This window comes from Portunus trituberculatus, chromosome 36, assembly GCF_017591435.1.
Source record: "Portunus trituberculatus isolate SZX2019 chromosome 36, ASM1759143v1, whole genome shotgun sequence".
NCBI lineage: Eukaryota > Metazoa > Arthropoda > Malacostraca > Decapoda > Portunidae > Portunus > Portunus trituberculatus.
This window is the reverse complement of record NC_059290.1, coordinates 6,641,594-6,654,093: the sequence shown is the minus strand read 5'-3', so window position 1 is coordinate 6,654,093 and position 12,500 is coordinate 6,641,594. Positions and strand designations below refer to the sequence as shown.

The 12,500-nt window shown below is 39.8% G+C and overlaps 1 protein-coding gene across 1 annotated transcript in view; it reads right to left on the bottom strand.

Annotated features, from left to right (window-relative positions):
• Positions 1-12,500, bottom strand: part of LOC123513540 — a 64,116-nt gene that overhangs the window by 51,205 nt on the left and 411 nt on the right. The gene's annotated exons all lie outside the window — the stretch shown is intronic.

Genomic DNA, 12,500 nt, shown 5'->3' with positions numbered 1-12,500 from the left:
ACAGAAAGAAAGAATGAAAGAAACAGAAAAAGGAGGAAAGGAAAATAAAGAAAGGAAGGAAGAAAGGAAAGAAGGAAAGAAGGAAGGAAGAAGGAAAAACTAAGAAAAACACAATAACATCACCATCAACAATAACAACAACAACAACTTGCATCAAGAAACGAAACAAAGAAACGAAGGAAAGAAAGAATAAGGAGAGAGAGAGAGAGAGAGAGAGAGAGAGAGAGAGAGAGAGAGAGAGAGAGAGAGAGAGAGAGAGAGAGAGAGAGGAAGGAAGCAATAAATACGAAATATATAAAAAAAAAAAGTACAAGGTCACACACATTAAGGAATAAATAAAAAGAAATGAAAGAAAGAAAGAAAGAAAAGAGAGAGAAAGAAAGAAAGAAAGAAAGAAAGAAAGAAAGAAAGAAAAAAGAAGATAAGAAGAATGATGGAGAAAAAGGGAAGGGAAAAAGGAGGAAAAGAAAGAAATGAAAGAAATAAAAGAATGAAGAATGAAAAAGAAAAAAGAAAGAAGAGAAAGAAGGGAAAGAAAATATTAAAGTGAGAAAAAAGAAAAAGAAAAACAAAGATAAGATAAAACACACAAAATAAGAATAAAATATAAAACAGAAAGGCGTAACATGATCAGAGAGAGAGAGAGAGAGAGAGAAAATCATTACATTACAATTCGTGCTCATTACTCGTATCGTGGTTCCGTTTTCTATCATCCTTCATCATGCACCTCTTGACCTCCTCCTCCTCCTCCCCCTCCTCCTCCTCTTCCTTCTCCTCCTCCTCCTCCTCCTCCTCCTCCTCCTCCTCCTCCTCCTCCTCCTCCTAATTTCTTTGTTGAACGCGTGTGACTTTTTGACAGGAGATAATGTGAGAGGAAGATGAAAGAAGAAGAAGAAGAAGAAGAAGAAGAAGAAGAAGATGATGATGATGATGATGATGAAGAAAACTGGTGGAAAAAAAATGAATGAAAAATAAAACCTAGTTGGAAAGACAGACAGACAAACAGACAGACAGACAGATCAAAAGGTAAAAAAAAAAATAAATAAATAAAAGACATGGAAGGACAGACACAGACAGACAGACAAAATAGATAGATAGATACACAGACAGACAGACAAATAGATATATACACAGACAGACACGAATAGATAGAGAGATAAATAAACAGACAGACAGACAACCAGAGACAGATAGCGATAAATGATAGATGAAGAGGAGATGCAACATTCCAACGGTGAGAAAGAAGCTGAAGACACAGACTCAGACACAGACAAGCACATACTTAGGCAGCCAGATCATACATAGAACTTTTTGTCAACACACACACACACACACACACACACACACACACACACACACACACGGTCCATCAAGGATCTCGAGGACTCTTGCCTTACCGCTATGTCATGCAATCCTTGGCGCAACGGTAGTAGTAGTAGTAGTAGTAGTAGTAGTAGTAGTAGTAGTAGTAGTAGTGTGGTGGTGGTAGTGGTAGTAGTAGTAGTAGTAGTAGTAGTAGTAGTAGTAGTAGTAGTAGTAGTAGTGGTGGTGGTGGTAGTAGTAGCAGTAGTAGTAGTAGTAGTAGTAGTAGTAGTAGTAGTAGTAGTAGTAGTAGTAGTAGTAGTGGATATCTAACCACTAATAGTACGTATAAACTTCAAAGCTATTTTCAGCCTCAGCCTTTCTCTCTCTCCAACACACACACACACACACACACACACACACACACACACACACACACACACACACACACACACACACACATACACACATACACACACACACAAAGAATTCGTAATAACAGGGGAGTGAGTACAACGTTACCTTACGACACACACACACACACACACACACACACACACACACACACACACACAAAGAACCCATAAAATCAAAGCCACCCTTCTACACACACACACACACACACACACACACACACACACACACACACACACACACACACACACACACACACACACACACACACACACACACACACACACACACACACACAGAAAGAATCAAGAAGAATCAAATATACAAAACAAACGGTAAAACACCACAAAATTACATTAAATCCCACATAATGGCGCTTGGATCCTGTTGTCACGTGACCTGCCCTTCCCAGCGACCGTGACCCCCTCCCCCCACTCTCCCCCTACTCCTCTACCTTCCCTTCCCTTCCCCGGAGCTGTGAAGGGGAACCGTGGGGAACGAGAATTTGGGACGCTAGGAAGAGAGAGAGAGAGAGAGAGAGAGAGAGAGAGAGAGAGAGAGAGAGAGAGAGAGAGAGAGAGAGAGGAAGAAGAGGAAATGTAAGAGGGTTTAATATTATTTGGGAATGGAGGAAAGGAGGGAAGGAAAGGAGAAATATAGGGAAAAAAAAGAAAGAGGAAAGAGAGAGAAAAGGAAGGAAAAGAGATAGGAGAAAAAAAAATAAGGAAGAAAGGAAGAAGGAAGGATGGTTGGAAGTGGAGAAAAGAAGGAAAGTAAGAGAGAGAACACAGGAGGAGAGAAAAAGAAGGAGAGGATGAGGAAGAGAAGAAGGGAAGTGGGAGAGATAGAGAGAAAGAAGAGAAGTAGGGAATGAAAGAAAAATGTAAGAATGAAAGAGGGGAGAGAAAAGGAAGAAAAAGAGAGAGGAGGAAAAATTTAGGAAGGGAAGGAGGAAGAAGAATGGAGGAAGGAAGGAAATAGGAGGAAAGAAAGAGAAGGAGAGGAGGAAGAGGAGGAGGAAAGAAAGGGAAAAAAGAAGGAAAAGGAGAGAAGGTAGGATGAAAGAAAGAGGAGAGGAGGAGGAAGAGAAGGAGGGAAGGAGTGAAGGAGGAAGAATGACTGGGAATGGAGGAGGAAAATAAAGGAGGAAGGAAATAGGAGGAAAAAAAGAGAAGGAGAAGAGGAAGAAGAGGAGAAGGAGGAAGAATAGGAGGTAAGGCAAGGGTTAAAATTGTAGGAAAGGAGGGAATGAAGGAAAAAATGAAGGAAAAAGGAAAAAAGGAAGGAAGAAAGAAAGAAAAGGAAGGAATGGAGAAAGGAAAGGAGAAATACAGGAATAATAAGAAAGGAAGAATTAGAGTAAAAGAAGATGAAGGAAGAAACGAAAAGGAGGAAGAAAAGGAAGGAAATAAAGAAGGAAGAATGAAAGAAAGAAAACAAATTAAGGAAAACAAGAAAAGAGGAAGAGATAGAGATAGAGAGAGAGAGAGAGAGAGAGAGAGAGAGAGAGAGAGAGAGAGAGAGAGAGAGAGAGATGGAGGGAAAAGATAATGAAGATAAAAAAGATGAAGGGAGGAAGGAAAGAATGGAGGGAGAGATGGAGGGAAGGAGGGAGAAAGAGATAATGGAGGGAAAAAGAGGATGAGGAAGGAAGATAGGATGTAAAGGAAAGGAGGAAGGAAACAATGGAGGGAGGGAGAGAGAGAGAGAGAGAGAGAGAGAGAGAGAGAGAGAGAGAGAGAGGGAGAGAGGGAGAGAGGGAGGGAGGGACAATGGAGGAAAAGTCAGGAAGAATGTGAGAGGAAAAAAATGGTTAGATTGAATATAATGACGAGAAACAAACAGAATAAACAAACAAAACACTAAAAAATAAATAAAAACGAGAGAGAGAGAGAGAGAGAGAGAGAGAGAGAGAGAGAGAGAGAGAGAGAGAGAGAGAGAGAGAGAGAGAGAGAGAGAGAGAGAGAGAGTGTGTGTGTAAAGACCAACAAAATCAAAACTAAAATAAAGAAAAAAGAAAAAAAGAAAAAAAAAAAAGTTAGAGTGTGTATGGGCGTAAGAGCGTGTACATTAACAGCCACTAGAGGGCGTGAGGTGTAGGCGTGAGGGCGTGGGCGTGGGGCGTAGGCGAGGTGCAGTGGCAGTGACCGTGGGGAGGCAAGTCAGCGGGAGAAGTAGCGCGCGCAGTTTAAGTTAGCGTGGCGTGACTGGAAGCGTTACTGGAGAGGATAACGTTATAAGGCCCATATTCAGAAAGGCTTTGCTCTCTCACCACCACTATTTTCAAGGGCCACAGGGAAGATTGGCGGGGTTTCCAGTTAACAATGTAGAAATCTTGTCACTCTGCCTTGAGATAGCGAGGTTTTCAAGTGTTTCTCCAATTAACAACGTAGAAATTTTGTTACTCTAGAACCGTAAAAAAAACACCTTAAAAAACTCGTGTAAATTGAGATAGAGGATTTTTCAAGAGCGTTTCTCCTATCAACAATGTAAAAATCTTGTCACTTCTCTAACACTGAAAAAAAAAAAACCTTAAAAACTTGTGTAAATTGAGATAGAGGGGTTTTCAAGAATGTTTCTCCAGTTAGTGGTATAAAAATCTTGTTACTCTGCCTCTAAAACCTTATAAACACCTTAAAAACTCGTGTAAATTGAGATAGGCGGGTTTTCAAGAGTGTTTCTCCAATTAACAATGAAGAAATCTTGTTACTCTGCCTCTAGAATCTTATAAACACCTTAAAAACTCGTGTAAATTGAGATGGCGGGATTTTCAAGAGTGTTTCTCCAATTAACAATGTAGAAATCTTGTCACTCTGCCTCTAGAACCATAAAACACCTTAAAAAGAACTCGTGTAAATTGAAATAGCGGGGTTTTCAAGAGTGTTTCTCCAGATTTTAATGTAGAACTGTTGTCACTCTGCCTCTAGAACCACCTTAAACACCTTAAAAAACTCGTGTAAACTGAGATAGCGGGGTTTTCAAGAGCGTTTCTCCAATTGACAATGTAGAAATCTTGTCACTCTGCCTCTAGAACCTATAAAAACTCGTATGAATTTAAATAAAGCCTTTTGAAATAGTGGAAGTGAAGCCCAGAAGTGTTTGAGAATACGAGTTTTAAGTCATTACAGCCACAGTGTTATTCGTTACAGAGCCACGTCCTGTGTTCGCTGTAACGTGTTCGCTGTAAGAGAGACGCCCATTGTGTTAACCTCCTGCCTTCGTTATTTAATCCGTTCTTTTTACGTCCTATTTTCTCTCTCTTTTTTTTTTTTTTTTTTTACGTTCCTCCTTCATCGTCACAGTGGAAGTGTAAAGAAAACGGGATACGCCCACCACCACCACCACCTCCGCCTCTATTAATTTGATGCTCCAGTAGAAAAGAACCGCCTCATCTATTATTATTATTATTATTATTATTATTATTATTATTATTATCATTACTATTATTATTATTATTATTATTATTATTATTATTATTATTATTATTATTATTATTATTATTGGTTTTTTTTTTTTTTTATTTCTCTATTTTTTTACTTGTTTTTATTTATTGTTATGTGAGGAAGGATGAGAAAAAGGAAGGAAGGAAGGAAGCAGCAAAAAAAAAAAAATAGAGGAAGGAAAGAAGGAAGGAAGGAAGAAAGAAAATGAATGAATGAAGGAAGGAAGGAAGGAAGGAAGGAAACAGGAAGGAAATGAATTAATGGAGGAAGGAAGCAGGAAGGAAGGAATGAAACATACGTAGATGCAAAAAGAGAATAATGAAAACATACCTTCCAGTGAGAGAGAGAGAGAGAGAGAGAGAGAGAGAGAGAGAGAGAGAGAGAGAGAGAGAGAGAGAGAGAGAGAGAGAGAGAGAGAGAAACACAAAGACAGACATACAGACAGACAGAGAAACTAAACCAATGACCATACAAATCCCCCGTTCCCCCCAAAAAAAAAAAACAATAACAATAATAAAAATAAAAAAAAACTAGGCAACTCGACACGGGGAGATTAAGTTGCAAATTCGTCACTTTTTTTATCTATTTTTCTTTTTTTTTTCGTCCTTTTCGCCTCCTACAACACACCGCGCCTACTTAAGTCATTTAAATGCACTTAGTTTATGAGTACAGCGTGTTTCTTTAATGGAGAGAGAGGGAGAAGGTGGGTGAGAGAGAGAGAGAGAGAGAGAGAGAGAGAGAGAGAGAGAGAGAGAGAGAGAGAGAGAGAGAGAGGGTGGGAGAGGGAGAAAGTGATGGGAAGAGGAAGAAAGAGAATGAAAGAAGAGGAGGAAAAGAGAAAAGGTGAAAGAGTTTATAAGAGAGCAGGATGAGAGAGAGAGAGAGAGAGAGAGAGAGAGAGAGAGAGAGAGAGAGAATGAGAAGAGTAGGAAGAGGTGCAAGATATTAAAGAGTGCATGAGAGAAGAGAGAGAGAGAGAGAGAGAGAGAGAGAGAGAGAGAGAGAGAGAGAGAGAGAGAGAGACTGAACAGATGTGCGAAAATAACCCAGCCGGATGCAGACTGAAAGTTAGACACACACACACACACACACACACACACACACACACACACACACACACACACACACACACACACACACCGACAAAAAAGTAGCATTAACAAAAAGCTACCTAGAACCAAGGCTGTATAATGCTAGGAGCCAAATGTTTCGTAGATTTAAATAGGGAAATAGATAGGTAGACAGACAGACAGACAGACAGATAGATAGATAGATAGATAGATAGATAAACAGACAGACAGACAAACAGACAGATGGATAGGTAGACTGACAGACAGATAGGTAGACAGACAGACAGATAGGTAGACAGACAGACAGACAGACAGATAGATAGATATGTAGATAGACCGACAGACAGACAGATGGATAGGTAGACTGACAGACAGATAGGTAGACAGACAGACAGACAGACAGATAGATAGATATGTAGATAGACCGACAGACAGACAGATGGATAGGTAGACTGACAGACAGATAGGTAGACAGACAGACAGACAGACAGATAGATAGATATGTAGATAGACCGACAGACAGACAGATAGATAGATAGGTAGACAGTCACACAGACAAACAGATAGATAGATATGTAGATAGACCGACAGACAGACAGACAGACAGACAGATAGATAGATAGGTAGACAGACAGACAGACGGACAGGTAGACAGATAGGTAGACAGACAGACAGATAGATAGATAGGTACACAGACAGACAGACAGACAGACAGATAGATAGAACGGTAGACAGACAGACAGAAAGATAGATAAATAAATAGATAGATAAATGTAAAGACAGACAAATAAATAGCTAGATAAATGAGTTAGAAAAGGAAAATAAAAGAAAAAAAAAGAAAATAAGAGGTAACAGGCAAGAAACACACTCCAATATCAGGTAATCATGTTAAAGGTGAGAGAGAGAGAGAGAGAGAGAGAGAGAGAGAGAGAGAGAGAGAGAGAGAGAGAGAGAGAGATACAAATACTGTCCTCAAAACATCTAGGGGTCAACTGGTTCTCCCCCAACTCCTTCCCCCACCACCACCACCACCACCACCACCACCACCACCACCACTTGCTTTTTTTCTCTCTCCCTCACTTCATCCCTCACCCATTACAACTACCAGAGAGAGAGAGAGAGAGAGAGAGAGAGAGAGAGAGAGAGAGAGAGAGAGAGAGAGAGCCAGTCATAAATACAGGAATTATTATCTTCTGGTGATGGGAAATTGGACTTGTTTATCTCTCAGAGGAAGAGAAAAGAATGGAGCAGGAGGAGGAGGAGGAGGGAGGAGGAGGAGGAGGAGGAGGAGGAGGAAAGTGGAAAAACAAGAATAAGAAGAGCACAATGAATGAAAGAATATAAAAAGAAAGGAGGAACAGGAATGACAGAGTGAAAAGAAGAAGAAGAAGAAGAAGAAGAAGAAGAAGAAGAAGAAGAAGAAGAAGAAGAAGAAGAAGAAGAAGAAGAAGAAGGAAGAGCTATTACCGAAAACAATATGTGTAAAACCACGAACAATAAATAGAAGAATAAGAAAGAGAGAACAACAAATAAACAAGTGAATAAATAGACAGAATAAAGGAAGCAAGCAAAAAAAAAAGAAACGTAAAAGAAGAAAAATGAAGAAAAATGACCGAAAAACGAAAGAGGAGAAATGAAGAAGAATAAGAAAAAAAGAAATTGAGAGAAAAAGATGGAAAGAAGAAAGAAATAAAGAAAAGAAGGAAAAACAGAGAGAAATCAAGAAAAGTAAGAAAGAAAAAGATAAAGAAAAGAAAGCAAGAAATAAAAAGAATGAAAAAAGAAAGTAAAGAAAAGAAAAAGAAAAAGAAAAAAGAAAAAAAGGAAAAAGAAAAAAAAAACAAGAAAATATGTACTAGATTTAAAAACCACCACCACCACCACCACCACAACAACAACAACAACAACAATAACAAACACGTGCCCAGCTAAAGGCCACGCAGTTACCTTCAGTCTCTCAAACCTGAATGAACCACTCTCTCTCTCTCTCTCTCTCTCTCTCTCTGCGTGGGCAAAAATTATGAAAGTTAGGTTCTATATCCTTTTCTTAATGCATTTTTTTGTTACTATTCTCTCTCTCTCTCTCTCTCTCTCTCTCTCTCTCTCTCTCTCTCTCTCTCTCTCTCTCTCTCTCTGTTTTTTATGTCCTTTTAAACAGGTACGTAAGATTGCTCAGGGACTTTTAAATCAGCGAGAGAGAGAGAGAGAGAGAGAGAGAGAGAGAGAGAGAGAGAGAGAGAGAGAGAGAGAGAAGCTTTACTGGTCCTATGCGCTAGAAAATGTAGTTCAGTGCGGTTAGCTCTCTCTCTCTCTCTCTCTCTCTCTCTCAATGACTAAACGCAAAAAAGAACCTTAAAATTAGAAAATACTTGAGAGAGAGAGAGAGAGAGAGAGAGAGAGAGAGAGAGAGAGTAACGTCCTTGGTAGATCACTCTTCTACAGCAAAGAACATCACCATACATCATCTCCTCCTCCTCCTCCTCCTCCTCCTCCTCCTCCTCCTCCTCCTCCTCCTCCTCCTCCTCCTCCTCCTCCGCCTCTTCCTGTGTTTTTCTTTAATCCTTCCTCCACCCATCCCGTTTTCTGACTCTCTCTCTCTCTCTCTCTCTCTCTCTCTCTCTCTCTCTCTCTCTCTCTCTCTCTCTCTCTCTCTCTCTCTCGCTACTTTCCTCCATTCCTTTCTTTCGTCGCAAATCACTTTTTCCTCCCTCCCATCTTCTCTCTCCTCTCTCTCTCCCTAATTACAACTTCCTTTCCTCCCTCCCTCCCTCCCGCTCTTCTCTCTTCTCTCCCTTCTCTACCTCCATAGCATCTTCTCTCCACCTTTATCATTTTCTCTCTTATTCCTTCGTTTTTCCTCTGTTTATTTGAGTTTTCCTTATTTCCTTTCTTTATCACGTGATTGTGTGTTTCCTCCTTCGTAATATCGTTGGTGTATTGTATTTCTCGATCCTTCGTTACAATACAGGTCTTAATTTCCGTTCACCCGCATCTCTCTCTCTCTCTCTCTCTCTCTCTCTCTCTCTCTCTCTCTCTCTCAAGCATCACCATCTCATTCATTATCTATTCCATCCTTCCGTTCTCTCCCTTTCTCCCTCCCTTCCTTTCCTTCTCTCCCTCCCTCCCTCCTTCTCTCCCTCCCTCCTTCCCTCCTTTCCTCCACATCCGTTGGGTATGAGTGGGCTGTTGTTTGCGTTGTGGAGGAGGAGGAGGAGGAGGAGGAGGAGGAGGAGGAGGAGGAGGAGGAGGAGGAGGAGGAGGAGGAGAGGAGGAGGAGGAGGAGAAGGAGGAGGAGGAGGAAAGAAAAAAATTGTGTCAATATTGAATGTCAGTGATATAAGAGAGAGAGAGAGAGAGAGAGAGAGAGAGAGAGAGAGAGAGAGAGAGAGAGAGAGAGAGAGAGAGAATGGTTCAGTAATTTCAATGAAGAAGGAAATAAGAAACATAGTACGGGATAGATAACAGAAGAAGAAGAAGAAGAAGAAGAAGAAGAAGAAGAAAGAAAAAGATGATGATGATAACAACAACAACAACAACAACAACAACAACAACAACAACAACGAAACACAATCTTACTTAATTCCATCTCAAGTACTCGTAAAAACAAAACACAATAAAAACAAATCAACAAACAACTCAATCAAAACAAGTAAAACAACAAAAACGACAAAAACGACAAAAACAACAAAAACAACAAAAACACCTGACTTAGATGTGGAATTCACCAGGTAAAGGGTTAACGAACAAACTAACCAACACACCTGGTCTCACTCCATTTACCTTCATTTTCTATTGACCAACAAGCCAACAGGTGAGAAACAGGTGCTAATTGAATAGGTAATGCTCCACTCACCTGTGTTAATTAACCCCTTCAGTACCATGACGCGTTTCCATATTCACTCTGCTTACTATTTGGTGATTTTATACAGCTTCAGAAACTCATGTGGAGGATTAAAATAGTGAAGACTGTGGATATTAATTTTCTGACCTCCATAGAGCGTTCCTAATGTCAATAAAATGGTCTAATTGTACACAAATCCCAAGGTAAAAATGTGTTTCAGTAGTGAAGGGGTTAAAGGTGTTATTTTTAGAAAGTTAGTATTTTTTTAACTATTTTTTGTTATTTCTTATTTCCATATGTTAGGTTAGGTTAGGTTAGGTTAGGTTGGGTTGGGTTGGGTTGGGTTGGGTTTGAACTAGGATGGGTTAGGTTGGGTTGGGTTAGATTAAGTTAGGTTGGGTTGGGATGGGTTAAGCTAGGTTGTATTAGGATAAGTTAGATTGGGGTACGGTTAGACTGAGTTGAGTTAGGATGGGTTGAGTTGCGTTGGGATAAGCTAAGTTAGGTTAGGTTGGAATAAGTTGGGTATTAGTTAGCTATTTCTTTTACTTTCGGATAGGTTAGGTTAGGTTAAGGTTAGGTTAGGTTAGGATAGACTAGGTTACGTTAGGTTAGGTTAAAAGTTAAGTTGAGTTAGGTCTGGTTAGATCAGCTTGAGTAAAGTTAGGTTAGGTTAGAATAGACTGGGTTTGTTTAAGTTAGGTTCGGTTACTTTACCTTTTGAGTTTTTATTTATTGTTGGTAAGGCTGGTGATGCGTGGCACGGGGCCGGATGCTCACTAATTAACACCTGAGCTTGACTTTCAGGTGTGCGGTAAATGGTAAGGTTAACAGGCTTTAATTCAATGATTTTCTCACCTCATCTAGTTTACGTGTGTGTGTGTGTGTGTGTGTGTGTGTGTGTGTGTGTGTGTGTGTGTGTGTGTGTGTGTACGTGTGTGTGTGTGTGGTTTACTTTGTTTATTTCAAGTTTCAAGTTTTTTTTTTTCGTGTTTTATTTGTTCGTGTTCTAATTGTTTTCCTTATCTCATCTAGTTCAAGTTTTTTTCTCTTTTATGGTGTGTGTGTGTGTGTGTGTGTGTGTGTGTGTGTGTGTGTGTGTGTGTGTGTGTGTGTGTGTGTGTGTGTGTTTCTTTCGGCGAGGTGAGTTGAAGCTTAATCAAGTTTGTTTCCTTAAGTTTGTGTTGCATGATTTGAAAACTTTCGTTCTCTTTATTTGGTTCACCTGAATTAAAGCTTTTTTTTTCTATGCTTGATTTGGTCTTAGTGGCTTTAGGTAAAGTTAGATAAGATAAGGTCGAGCTAAGTTAGTTTAGGTAAAGTTAGATAAGATAAGCATAGTTTAGGTGGAATAAAGTAAGGAAAGGTAGGTTAGGTAAGGTTAATTAAGGTAAGGTAAGGTAAGGAAGGATAAGGTAAGGTAAGGTAAGGTAAGATAAATTAAGATAAGGTGAGATAAGGTAGAATAAGGTTAGGTGAGGTAAAGTAAGGTTAGGTATGGTAAGGTCAGGTAAGGTTCGGTTAGGTAAGGTAACATAAGGTTAGGTAAGGTAACTAAGGTAAGGTAAGGTAATGTCAGGTTAGGTTAGGTAAGGTAAGGTCAGGCCAGGTTCGGTAAGGTAAGGTCAGATAAGGTCAGATAAGGTCAAGTCAGGTCAGGTTCGGTAAGATAAGGTAAGGTCAGGCCAGGTTCGGTAAGGTAAGGTCAGATAAGGTCAGGTCAGGTCAGGTTCGGTCAGGTTCGGTAAGGTCAGGTCAGGTTCGGTAAGGTAAGGTCAGATAAGGTCAGGTCAGGTCAGGTTCGGTAAGATAAGGTAAGGTAAGGTCAGGTCAGGTCAGGTTCGGTAAGGTCAGATAAGGTCAAGTCAGGTCAGGTTCGGTAAGGTCAGGTCATGTACTGATGTAAACTTTAGCATTAGTAATTGTCATATTTTGTAATTTTGCTTTAAAGATCGTAAGTTTGAGAGTTTAAGTATAAAAAGAGAGAGGTGCATTCCAGAGAGAGAGAGAGAGAGAGAGAGAGAGTTGCTACACGAGTTAAGCACAACAAAACAGCATCATGTAGGACACTTTTTGTTGCGTCATCCAAGCTATCTCCTCACTGCATCTCTCTCTCTCTCTCTCTCTCTCTCTCTCTCTGACACAATCCCACCACACCCAGACAAATAAACTACAGCAATAGGAACAAAAACAACAAACAACAACAACAACAACAACAACAACAACAACAACAACAACAACAACAACAACAACAACAACAATAATAATAATAATAATGAGAAAAACAAAGAATATGAAAAAGATGAAGAACTAGTAGCAGTAATAGTAGTAGTAGTAGCAGTAGTAGTATAGTAGTAGTAGTAGTAGTAGTAGTAGTAGTAGTAGTAGTAGTAGTAGTAGCAGCATTAGTAGAAAGAGTAGTAGCAAACG